The 14,084-nt window shown below is 38.1% G+C and overlaps 1 protein-coding gene across 4 annotated transcripts in view; it reads right to left on the minus strand.

The window, feature by feature from the left end:
* The window catches only part of ARHGEF10 (Rho guanine nucleotide exchange factor 10), a 2,254,368-nt gene that overhangs the window by 1,342,668 nt on the left and 897,616 nt on the right, over positions 1 to 14,084 (minus strand). The window lies entirely within an intron of this gene.

The raw sequence follows: 14,084 nt of genomic DNA on the forward strand, positions 1-14,084 counted from the left end.
ATCTACCTGAAATCAGCTGGACATATAAGTGAATTTAAGTACACTTTTATCTGCTCTTTTGCATATAGCACTGTTTTTAATTTATTTATTTGTGTTTTTCACTGAATATTAACTTAACTGAAGTTGCGTCTGTCTCTCTGAAAAGTACTTTTTAGAATTTTTGTGTAGCCATTGATAGCAGTGGGGGTAATTTCAGCTCATCACTGACATTCTCTCTTGCCTTATATAAGTGGTACATTTTGAGTTATCTCTGCTATCAATGGCTACACAGAAATTCAGAGCTTTGGCCGGCTAACATCTACCTGAAATCAGCTGGACGTATAAGTGAATTTAACCACACTATTATCTGCTCTTTTGCATATAGTACTGTATTTAATTTATTTATTTGTGTTTTTCACTGAATATTAACTCAGCTGAAGTTGTGGCTGTCTCTCTACAGAGTACTTTTTAGAATTTCTGTGTAGCCATTGATAGCAGTGGGGGTAGTTTCAGCTCATCACTGACATCCTGTCTTGCCTTATATAAGTGGTACATTTTGAGTTATCTCTGCTTAATATCAGAGCTTTGGCCGTCTAACATCTACCTGAAATCAGCTGGACGTATAAGTGAATTTAAGTACACTTTTATCTGCTCCTTTGCATATACTACTGTATTTAATTTATTTATTTGTGTTTTTCACTGAATATTAACTCAACAGAAGTTGTGGCTTTCTCTCTACAGAGTACTTTTTAGAATTTCTGTGTAGCCATTGATAGCAGTGGGGGTAGTTTCAGCTCATCACTGACATCCTGTCTTGCCTTATATAAGTGGCACATTTTGAGTTATCTCTGCATAATATCAGAGCTTTGGCCGGCTAACATCTACCTGAAATCAGCTGGACGTATAAGTGAATTTAAGTACACTTTTATCTGCTCTTTTGCATATAGTGCTGTATTTAATTCATTTATTTGTATTTTTCATTGAATATTAACTCAACTGAAGTTGTGGCTGTCTCTCTACAGAGTACTTTTTAGAATTTCTGTGTAGCCATTGATAGCAGTGGGGGGTAGCTTCAGCTCATCACTGACATCCTGTCTTGCCTTATATAAGTGGTACACTTTGAGTTATCTCTGCTTAATATTAGAGCTTTGGCCGGCTAACATCTACCTGAAATCAGCTGGGCGTATAAGTGAATTTAAGTACACTTTTGTCTGCTATTTTGCATATAGTACTGTATTTAATTTATTTATTTGTGTTTTACACTGAATATTAACTCAACTGAAGTTGTGGCTGTCTCTCTACAGAGTACTTTTTAGAATTTCTGTGCAGCCATTGGTAGCAGTGGGTGGTAGTTTCAGCTCATCACTGACATCCTGTCTTGCCTTATATAAGTGGTACATTTTGAGTTATCTCTGCCTAATATCAGAGCTTTGGCTGGCTAACATCTAACTGAAACTAGCTGGACACATAAGTGAACTTAAGTACACTTTTATCTGCTCTTTTGCATATAGTACTGCATTTAATTTATTTATTTTTGTTTTTCACTGAATATTAACTCAACTGAAGTTGTGGCTGTCTCTCTACAGAGTACTTTTTAGAATTTCTGTGTAGCCATTGATAGCAGTGGGGGTAGTTTCAGCTCATCACTGACATCCTCTCTTGCCTTATATAAGTGGTACATTTTGAGTTATCTCTGCTTAATATTAGAGCTTTGGCTGGCTAAAATCTACCTGAAATCAGCTGGATGTATAAGTGAATTAAGTACATTTTTATCTGCTCTTTTGCATATAGTAGTGTATTTAATTTATTTATTTGTGTTTTTCATTGAATATTAACTTAACTGAAGTTGTGGCTGTCTCACTACAGAGTACTTTTTAGAATTTGTGTGTAGCCATTGATAGCAGTGGGGGTTAGTTTCAGCTCATCACTGACATCCTGTCTTGCCTTATATAAGTGATACATTTTGAGTTATCTCTGCTTAATATCAGAGCTTTGGCTGGCTAACATCTACCTGAAATCAGCTGGATGTATAAGTGAATTTAAGTACATTTTTACCTGCTCTTTTGCATATACTACTGTATTTAATTTATTTATTTGTGTTTTTCACTGAATATTAACCCAACTGACGTTGTGGCTGTCTCTCTACAGAGCACTTTTTAGAATTTCTGTGTAGCCATCTCTAGCAGTGGGGTCAGTTTCAGCTCATCACTGACATCCTGTCTTGCCTTATATACGTGGTACATTTTGAGTTATCTCTGCTTAATATCAGAGCTTTGTCCGGCTAATATCTACCTGAAATCAGCTGCACTTATAAGTGAATTTAAGTACACTTTTATCTGCTCTTTTGCATATAGTACTGTATTTTATTTATTTATTTGTGTTTCTCACTGCATATTAACTCAACTGAAGTTGTGGCTGTCTCTATAGAGAGTACTTTTTTAGAATTTCTGTGTAGCCATTGATAGCAATGGGGGGTAGTTTCAGCTCATCACTGACATCCTGTCTTGCCTTATATAAGTGGTACATTTTGAGTTATCTCTGCTTAATATCAGAGCTTTGCCCGGCTAATATCTACCTGAAATCAGCTGGACGTATAAGTGAATTTAAGTACAGTTTTATCTGCTCTTTTGCATATAGTACTGTATTTCATTTATTTATTTGTGTTTTTCACTGAATATTAACTCAACTGAAGTTGTGGCTGTCTCTCTACAGAGTACTTTTTAGAATTTCTGCGTAGCCACTGATAGCAGTGGGGGGTAGTTTCAGCTCATCACTGACATCCTGCCTCACCTTATATAAGTGGTATATTTTGAGTTATCTCTGCTTAATATCAGAGCTTTAGCCGGCTAACATCTACCTGAAATCAGCTGGACAGATAAGTGAATTTAAGTACACTTTTATCTGCTCTTTTGCATATAGTACTGTATTTAGTTTATTTATTTGTGTTTTTCACTGAATATTAACTCAAAAGAAGTTGTGGCTTTCTCTCTACAGAGTACTTTTAAGAATTTTTGTGTAGCCATTGATAGCAGTGGGGGTAGCTTCAGCTCATCACTGACATCCTGTCTTGCCTTATATAAGTGGTACATTTTGAGTTATCTCTGCTTAATATCAAAGCTTTGGCCGGCTAAACTCTACCTGAAATCAGCTGGATGTATAAGTGAATTAAGTACATTTTTATCTGCTCTTTTGCATATAGTAGTGTATTTAATTTATTTATTTGTGTTTTTCATTGAATATTAACTTAACTGAAGTTGTGGCTGTCTCTCTACAGAGTACTTTTTAGAATTTCTGTGTAGCCATTGATAGCAGTGGGGGTAAGTTTCAGCTCATCACTGACATCCTGTCTTGCCTTATATAAGTGGTACATTTTGAGTTATCTCTGCTTAATATCAGAGCTTTGGCCGGCTAACATCTACCTGAAATCAGCTGGATGTATAAGTGAATTTAAGTACACTTTTATCTGCTCTTTTCCATATAGTACTGTATTTAATTTATTTATTTGTGTGTTTCACTGAATATTAACCCAACTAAAGGTGTGGCTGTCTCTCTACAGAGTACTTTTTAGAATTTTTGTGTAGCCATCTATAGCAGTGGGGGGCAGTTTCAGCTCATCACTGACATCCTGTCTTGCCTTATATACGTGGTACATTTTGAGTTATCTCTGCTTAATATCAGAGCTTTGGACCTGAAATCAGCTGCACGTATAAGTGAATTTAAATACACTTTTATCTGCTCTTTTGCATATAGTACTGTATTTTATTTATTTATTTGTGTTTTTCACTGAATATTAACTCAACTGAAGTTGTGGCTGTCTCTCTATAGAGTACTTTTTACAATTTCTGTGTAGCCATTGATAGCAGTGGGGGTAGTTTCAGCTCATCACTGACATCCTGTCTTGCCTTATATAAGTGGTACATTTTGAGTTATCTCTGCTTAATATCAGAGCTTTGGCCGGCTAACATCTACCTGAAATCAGCTTGACGTACAAGTGAATTTAAGTAAACTTTTATCTGCTCTTTTGCATATAGTATTGTATTTAATTTATTTATTTGTGTTCTTCACAGAATATTAACTCAACTGAAGTTGTGGCTGTCTCTCTACAGAGTACTTTTTAGAATTTCTGTGTAGCCATTGATAGCAGTGGGCGTTAGTTTCAGCTCATCACTAACATCCTGTCTTGCTTATATAAGTGGTACATTTTGAGTTATCTCTGCTTAATATCAGAGCTTTGGCCGGCTAACATCTACCTGAAATCAGCTGGACGTATAAGTGAATTTAAGTACACTTTTATCTGCTCTTTTGCATATACTACTGTATTTAATTTATTTATTTGTGTTTTTCACTGAATATTAACCCAACTGAAGTTGTGGCTGTCTCTCTACAGAGCACTTTTTAGAATTTCTGTGTAGTCATCTATAGCAGTGGGGCAGCTTCAGCTCATCACTGACATCCTGTCTTGCCTTACATACGTGGTACATTTTGAGTTATCTCTGCTTAATATCAGAGCTTTGGACCTGAAATCAGCTGCACATATAAGTGAATTTAAGTACACTTTTATCTGCTCTTTTGCATATAGTACTGAATTTAATTGAGTTATTTGTGTTTTTCACTGAATATTAACTCAACTGACGTTGTGGCTGTCCGTTTACAGAGTACTTTTTAGAATTTCTGCGTAGCCATTAATAGCAGTGGGGGGTAATTTCAGCTCATTACTGACATCCTGTCTTGCCTTATATAAGTGGTAGATTTCGAGTTATCTCTGCTTAATATCAGAGCTTTGGCCAGCTAACATCTACCTGAAATCAGCTGGACATATAAATGAATTTAAGTACACTTTTATCTGCTCTTTTGCATATAGTACTGTGTTGAATTTATTTATTTGTCTTTTTCACTGAATATTAACTCAATTGAAGTTGTGGCTGTCTCTCTACAGTTAATTCCCCACCCACCCTCTTCTTATTTTGGTATTAATGTTGGTGGCTTTGAAACTGCCCACCCCTCTTGTAGATTTGTATTTGGATGCTCCTTCTGGGCCCATCTCATTTGCTCACTCAACTGAGTGCAGTGAGATCATATTCTGATTTCAGGCACTCCTACTGTGTACAAATAGAGCATTTTGGAAGGACAACCCCTGTAACCCCTTAGTCCTGCTCTGTTCCTTCTCTCAAAAAAGAAAAAAAAAGTATATATATATATATATATATATATATATATATATATATATATATATATATATATATATATATATATATATATATTTATATATATATATATATATATATATATATATATATATATATATATATATATATATATATATTACCCATCTGCTCTTACTGTAACTGTCTTAGTTGCTCTTCTGCATGCTGTTATCTCTTCAGTCGCTCTTACTCTGCACTTATTACTGCTTGTTAGTAGCCTTCTAATTTACTGCCTTCTGCACTTGTTTTTTAGTCATTTATTAATTTAATTGCAATTATTTGAACTGTATTTGCCGTAGTGTTGCTACACGCTCGGGTGTGCTGGCCTGCACTTCAATTTTAATTGTATTTACAGCTGTTTTAGCTGCTTTTCTGTAACAAAAAAATTATTCTAAGCGTGTTTCTTGCCTTTCCTGTAACTAGTCAAGTCGAGATACAGACTTGCTGTATCCCGGACTGTTGGTAAGTTTCTGAGCCTCCCAGGCTTTTTTGTGCTGGAGGGAAGCATTCTAGCTTATCAGTGGAAGTGGTAAGCACTAGGTAGCCTATCTACCACAGGAAGAGTGGGATTTGGCCCTGAAATTGGAGTTCATTGGCTATTTCGGCAGTTTTTCCATCTCTTTCTACTTTCTGGTTAAAAGCCTGTTTTGTGTTTGGTCCCCGCCGTTCCTATAACTTTCTGTCTTGAAAGCCGCACTTGTGCCTGTTTTCCGCCTTTCCTATAACTAGCCTAGTCCGGTTACAGAGTTGCTGTATCCAGGATTGTTAGTAAGCTTCTGAGTCCCAAAGCCTTTCTGTGTTGGAGGAAAGCCTTCTAGCTTATCAGTGGGAGTGGTAATCACTAGATAGCCTATCCTCCATGGGAAGAGTGAGTTTTGGCCCAGAAATCATAGATTATTTGGCCATTTGGGTAGTTTTCCATCTCTTTCAACTTGCTGGCTTAAAAGCCTACATTTGTACTTGTTCCCTGCCTTTCCTGTAACTAGCCTAGTCCAGGTACAGATTTGCTATATTCCATGACTCTTTGTAAGCTTCTGATCCCCCCAAGCCTTTCTGTGTTGGAAGGAAGCCTTTTAGCTTATCAGAGGGAGTGGTAAGCATTAGGTAGCCTATCTACCACACGAGGAGTGGTTTCTGGCCCAGAAATTGTAGCTATTGGCCGTTTGGGCAGTTTTTTTCCATCTCTTTCAATGTTCTTGTTTAAAAGCCACACTTGCGCTTGTTTCTCACCTTTTCTGTAACTAGCCTTGTCCAGATACAGAGTTGCTGTATCCAGGACTGTTGGTAAGCTTCTGAGCCCCGCAAGCCTTTCTGTGTTGGAGGAAAGCCTTCTAGTTTATCAGTGGGAGTGGTAAGCACTAGGTAAACTGTCCACCATGAGAGGAGAGGTTCTTGGGCCAGAAATTGTAGTTTATTGACCATTTGGATAGTGTGTCCATCTCTTTCAACTTTCTGGTTTAAAAGACCACATCTGCGCTTGTTTCCCATCTTTCCTGTAACTAACCTACTGGTTAGCACTAGAAAGCCTTAGACTGATACAAGCCTTCTAGCTTAGGAGAGAGACTTTGGAGTGATTAAGTATCAGTTTTCTATACTTTCTTGCTGTACTTAACTGTTTTCCACCTAAACGCAGATTTTCCAGCATTTACTGTGATTTGAAAGCTTGTTTTTTTCACATATTGTACTTATTTGACTGCATGCACTTTTAAAAAGTTGTTTTTTGTTTAAATAATTTGTTTAACTGTTGTAGGCTACACACTAAAGTGTGATAGCCTTTTCTGATCGTTTGTAGTCATTTAAAGCTGTTTTAAGTGTATTTTTTACTATTTTTGCCTTATCTTTTCAAAAAAACAAACAAAAAACAAAAAAAATTCCTTGTTTCCCGCCTTTCTAAGCTAGTATAGTCCAGTTTTTAGGCTAGTGCTGAATTCAGGGCTGTGATACTAGTTTCTCAGTTGCCCATACCTTACTTGGATAGAAGGAAGTTTCTCAGTTCACCTGTGACAGAGGGGAGCTTTCAGCAGCCTATCTGTCCCTGGAGGAGTGGGTCCAGCCCAGAAGTTAGTAGTTTATTGGCCATTTTGGGCTAATTTCTATCTCTTTCATTTCCCTACTATAAAAACCGCGTTTGCATGATTTTGCGCACCGGGCAGTGCCGGTTAACTACGGTTAAATTATTCACGGCTCCACTAAGTCTCCTCTTCAGTTTTTCCCTTGAAACTAGTCGAACTCTCAACCTAAGCACTCAAAAAGCATCTTACAGCCCAGCAGTTGCTCAGAATATACCCTGACACTGATTGCCCAGCAGAGGAAGGCTCTTTATTCACCCCTCACCAACCAAGTGACTAAGCAGCTCATCCTACCATTCAGGCATGACCTGGTCTTAATGGCAATATTTCTATTTCCAGCATTTTAAAAATATGAGCAGTGAAGCTCTAGTTATGGAGCTAATATGATCATTTTTATAGTCCAGACATGTTTATACTTTTATATTTTTATATATTTTCATATACATATAATTGTCAATGATGTGGATTTTGCTTGTAAACATGTATGCATTTTGTATTCTATATCATGAATTTGTGTGGTGAAACTTTAAATAACCGTTTGGATGAGTGTTACCTTAATGTTTTGATCATGATTGGGCAATGCAGATCATGTGACAGCTTATGAAGTTATACAATGGCTTTGTTTGTCTCTAAGGTTGTCCTGATGAAGTCTTATATTTTACAGGTGAAAGTGCTCAGCAATAAGTTATTTTACTACACTCTTGGCATTTTGGTATTCAGCTCACTTTGGTTGTATTTGATTCTAACTACTTATCTCAGACTCATGAACCACAGTACAAGTGTCAATAGGGTCTATATCATAAGGACAAAAAGTCAAAAGAGCGAATGTTCTTACATCGACCCGAAATAATCGAAGCTGCAAAACTTCGAATGGCCACAACAGGGATTTTTTTAATTTTGACATTTCGACCCTTATGATATAAGACCTATGTCAATAATCTGACTTCTCTTCATTCCTGACTCCTGGATTACCTCTGTACTTCTCTTTATTCCTGGGATATGTGTATTACGCAAAACAAATAGTTCACCATTCTTTGTGATAAATGTATTAGTCTAAAAATGTATTAATATATAACTTTAAGTGTTACACACACACATACCTCAGGCAAAGGTGTATGTGTGCATTCGTATGTGGTAATTAAGTATATTATTCTAGTAAATATTGGGTTTGAAAGGGAATTTTTACGAAAACTAATTCTTTACTGCTTATCCTATTAGCATTAAATTTATTTTGTTCTGTAGCATGCCCCTGTTTCCTGTAATAGAGAGAAGATAAGTAGAAATGCTTATTGTATATTTGGAATTGCAATGTAGTGCTTATTTTTAAAGAATAGTTTAAGTTTAATTAAAGTATATTTTATAAGGAATTGTACAGTTACGTTCATATTTGCTTCAATAATGTAGCAATGCCCAGCAGGGAAAATATAAGTTAACAATCATGCAAGCACAGTGTAGCAGTAAATATGTGGCCACAGGAAAGGATAGATATGAGCTGTATATTTTTATTTACTTGTTCCAACATTTATGGATATTAGCAATATATGTGTATTAAAACTAATATCTCAAGAATGGCAGCCTCTAAGAAATACACTTCATTATTTATTGATAACACTCTGTGGCCTGCAAGCAGGGAGTGGTAATAAAAAAGAGCCGGAAAAGGAAAGTTGGTGAAATGATCACGACCACATACATAAATATTTGCTTGTACCAACAGTTATGAATATGTGCCTTATATTCACATCTGTATTAATATAACCAAAAGCTATAAGACATTTTGAAAGCTTTCCATAAATTCCCAATTCCTGTCATTGTATTCGTCATTTCTTCCCACTGCTCATCAACCACCTCTCATTTTCCAAATCTTATTTCCAACAGACTTACTTTATTCACAGAAAAATAAACACCTTCTATTTGGCCTTCCCTCCCCATCCCCCTATTCTTTTCCTTACTCACTTCTAGCTCTATATCAGCAAGACACTTATTAATACAACTTAGCATTTTTCCATCTTTTATCCTAACATATAATTATTATATCATCTGCATATGCACTTGAATGCAATCTTTCCAAACCTCACAGACTTCACAGACATTTACACCTGCAAAAATTATCCTCAGCACACCTAAAAGCACTCAACAGAAACAACTAACACTGCACATACAACCACACCCAGTGGAGCCTCAACTACTATGCCCATCAGGTAAGCCAATACACTACCAAGGACTCTAGTCATAGGGGACGTCATTGTGCGACATACTGATGCCACACTCACCAGGCTGAACAAGGATAAAATAATAGTCAGCTGTTGCCTATCAAGGGCCAGGATCTGTCAAGTTACACATGCACTCAAGTCTCTGCACCACTGGTACCAGTATGATTCAGTTATGATCCATGTAGGTGTAAATGACTTGAGGAGAGACATTATGGATCTTTCAGACTATGTGTCCCAGGTCGGTATGAGCCTTGTATTGAGCAGAATTCTACCTTGCCCAAAGAAGATGCTACAATACGAACAGAAAGTGATTGATTTAATAATTGGATTACTTTTTGGTGTCATTCTAGGGGATACAATATTTGTCAAAATGAGAGGACATGGATAACAACCCGCATTGCTTTGCCAAGGATAGTCTGCACCTGTCCCCTCTAGACTTTTAATATTAGCTAAAACACTGCACTTCCCCACAGAGCCTATTTTGGCAACACCAAATCTACAAAACCTTTAAAAATAGCAAAATTTGGCTAAGAAAATCAAGTCAACAGTGCCAGCTGCTTAAACAAGAAGCTCCACTCCCTCCAAGCACTCCTCACTGTGAAGAATGCAGACATGTTTGCAGCTACCAGAATACGGTTTACAGTCAAAGACAGTACCCTGGTAGTGTAAGGTTTCAGTGTCATCCACACATTTAGATCAGCAACTGCATAGACTGGGACTAAAGGTGGAGGTGTCTCAATCTACATCAATAATAAGCATACTTCTAGGTTGATTAAACAGGATGGCGTGCTAGAGCTTCTTAACATACAGATTACCATAGAGAAAGCTCCATACCATATCCTAACAAGATGTAGGTCACCCTCTATGTCTCAAGAAACCCATAGCTAATATTTTTAATCCTATCGGAAACACTCACCAGTCAACTAAATACCATACTCATGGGGGACTTTAATCATCCCTCTACAAACTGGGAATCCTACATGAGCTCAAATTTGCAGGTGCAGAGATTCCTAGACTTTGTAAACACAAACAGCCTGGATCAGTTAGTGCATACACCTACTAGAGGTACAAACATATCAGGCCTGGTACTCATAAATATGGGAGACTGCTGCAACCCCCAGTGTCTTGTCCTCCATGGTTGGATCACACCACAAAGCAGTCTCCTTCATATAAGAATCAGTTCTGTTACCCCAGCAAACCCTGTAATGTTTAGAAACTACCCAACGGCAAAGGCTTTTATTAAGTGATAACTGTCAAAATTTCAAGCCCATTCAAACCCAGATAACATAGCAACTTGTGCTGAATTATTCACAGAAGCTTTGTACAACTATGTCAATGACTGCATAAAGTTTGCTGTGCCTACCAGAAGGAAGCCCAAAACTAAATAAAAAAACAAACCACCTTGGAGGAATCCAAAATGAAACAGGATGTTACAACAAAAGAAAATGGTCATTGCTAAAATTAGGAAGTGTAATGACAAAAAAGAAAAACTCTCTTATCAAACTGTACAGACAACTGATAAGACTTAAAGCCCAAAGCAAATTTTGAGGTAAAGATAGCATTCCAGGCCAAGGATAACTATGAGACCATCATTAGCTACATCTAAAACTTCAAAGGGAGCACACAACTGTGTGCCAAACTGTTGGTAAATGAAGTCATTTTAATGGAACTGAGAGAAATAGCCAATCTTCTGGCTGATAAATTAAAAAAAAAATCCAACTTTATCCCCTCTCACCCCCAACCACCCCTCAAGAAATATCATCTAACATAATCCCTCCAACTATCCGTAGGAAGTAGATCTTAGATGCACTCCCTAAAGGCCTAGAATACAGCTTCAATGGGCTCCAAATATATCAGGCTGCCTTTTAAATAGTCTGAAGTATGACCTATCAGGGCCACTAGTGTCACTATTCAACAACAAGCTCTGCACAGACTTTATGCCATGCAAATGAAAGACTGCAACGGTCATCCCTCTGTACAAGTATGGTCCATCAATGGATCCTAGGAAACTACAGTCCCATTAGTCTGATTACTCTCATATGCAAAGTCATGGATAGAATTTTCATGGAAATGATTAACAATGACACAGAAAACCGCCAGATACTGATCCCAACCCAGTTTTGGTCATCAAAGGCAGGTCATGGCTACTGAACCTGGTGGACTTCTTTAAGAAGGTCACCAAGACAATGTATGAGGGCAAAATGGTGTATACTCCCTTCCTTGTACTAGCTAACACATTTGATACAATACCCCACTTGGGCATTGTAAACAAAATCACAGAATTAGACATAAACCTCTATTTAACTTGTTGGATAGCCAGCTGGTTCACAGACAGGACCCAGGAAGACAGAATAGGATAGACAATCTTCACAAAGAGGCTGGTCACCAGTGGCATCCCCCAGGGCTTTGTGATGGGTCCACTCCTCTTTGGCATCTATTTTCAGCCTCTGGCTAACCAAGTTAGCAGATGACTGCAAGCTAGAAGCAATCATAGAAACCCCCAAGATACTAACATCTTACAGGAATGTCTAAGACAAACACATGACTGGTGCCAATGCCACTGCTTAAAACTTAATGCCAAGAAATGCATAATAGTATGTTTTGGGAAGATGCCCACCCAGGAAAACTACCACATTGATAAAACACCCCTGGGATTTGGGGACTCATGTAGATAGTGACCTTGCCTTCAAGCAACATATGCCTAAGGTTGGAAAAATTCATTCTTTGTCACTCAACTTAGAAGTAAGGGCATGGCGCAGTGGGGCAGCAGTTGCATTGTCGCCTCACAGCAAGAGGTTCTCTGGTTCGATTCTCGGGTGGGGTGCCTTCTGTGCAGAGTCTGCATGTCCTCCCTGCGTTCATGTGGGTTTCCTCCAGGTGCTCCCGTTTCCTCCCATGTTAGAAAGACATGCGTCTGCAGCACTTCACCCTGGGCTTCCACTGAAAATTGACTTCGCTCCAACTTGGACTTTCCCAGTAAACAAATATTAAATAAAAATAAATATCATCTAGGTCCAGGGAAATCATTGCACCACTGTACTCAACCATCATCAGACCTGTCATGGAGTATAATGCCCCTTTCTGTATATACCTGATCAGGCACATACAGCAACCTAAATGTCCACAGAGATTTCCCACAAAAAGAATACACGGCATAAATATAATATCCAATGCATATCGACTTGATACTCTGCTTCCTACAGACTGCTGAGAGATGATTTATGCCTGTCATACAAGGCATCTTTGGATCCCTCTCTGATGGACCTTTTGCTTATCTGCAAAATGAACAGCACCAGAACTACTAGATACCTGCAACTTTAAAAGGACATGTCGAAGGGACAGGTACATATCCCAGAGAATCCCCATTCTCTGGAATAGGCTTCCCATCTATGTGAAGCAAAGCCCTTTCCTAACCATATTCAAGTGCAACAAGGACCAGTGGATGGAAAATCAGAAATTCACCTCTGGTCTGGCACCTGGTAATTCATGTTTCCTATGACTCTGCTAGACAGAGGCAGCAGTTAAATCATACTAACATACACCCCTTATAATACACTATAAGGCATGATAACTCATGGGATACACTGTATGGTCAGACATGTAAGGGCCCAAGAGGTCGTTAGTCTGGTATACACCTATGAACCTACAAACCCACATGATGCAAAATACCCTAATATTTTCAAAATGAAAAAAAAAAAAGGTAAAAAAGCTTCAAGCTTTGTACCCTTGATATAGGGAGCAGCTCCTTAATACAGCAGAGCTATAGTCCACTGTATCAAAATTATTCAGTAGGAAGACTATCTAAATATTACCCTAAGTCACTTTAAAAATAATAAGGGGAAAAAAGCCCTACTCCCTGTGCCCTTGGTAGTAAAAATGGCTCCTTAATAAAGCAAAGCTTTAACCCTCTACACAAACTGAAGACTTCAAAAAGGGGTGCTCTTACATTGTGATGTAGTTTCTGAACAATACATCATATGAAACTGAATGTTACAGTCCATGAATTACTAGGGGCAGGGCAGGTATAACAGGCAAAGTCAGAAGCGTTCTGTAAAATCAAGGACAGGCGAGTGGAATGGGGGGATGTCCATGTGGGGGGCTGATATACCTCTAAAGAGCCATATAGACTTCCTGGACAAAGCCAGGAGGAACACTAGACAATAATAGGGAGAAATTTTAAGTATTACTTGCAGTCACTTAAAAGAATTAATAGAGGTAAAAGTCTAGACTCATATTACATTTTTCTAACACTAAGAAAAGAGAAATTCTAATGTTTGGTATTACTGACTTGATTGACTGTAACTATTAACGATTTATGACAGGCAGGGAAATAACTGGCTCTGTAAACTAAGGAATGGCTAACAGGTATGGGGATGTGTCAGTGTGTGTGTATGTGTGTGTGTGCGTGTGTCCATGTGTGCGCATGTGCGCACGCGCGTGCGTGTGTGTGTGTGTGTGTGTGTGTGTGTGTGTGTGTGTGTGTGTGTGTGTGTGTGTGCACATGCGGGCGTGTGTGTGCACGCGTGTGTGTGTGTATGTGTGGGTCTCTGTTTGAATGTGTATGTATGTGAGAAAGTGAGTGAGAAGAGTCCCTGTGTCAATTTGATGCATGACCTGCCAGA

The sequence above is a fragment of the Protopterus annectens genome, chromosome 1.part1, assembly GCF_019279795.1.
Source record: "Protopterus annectens isolate FY-2018-M chromosome 1.part1, PAN1.0, whole genome shotgun sequence".
NCBI classification, from domain to species: Eukaryota; Metazoa; Chordata; order Ceratodontiformes; family Protopteridae; genus Protopterus; species Protopterus annectens.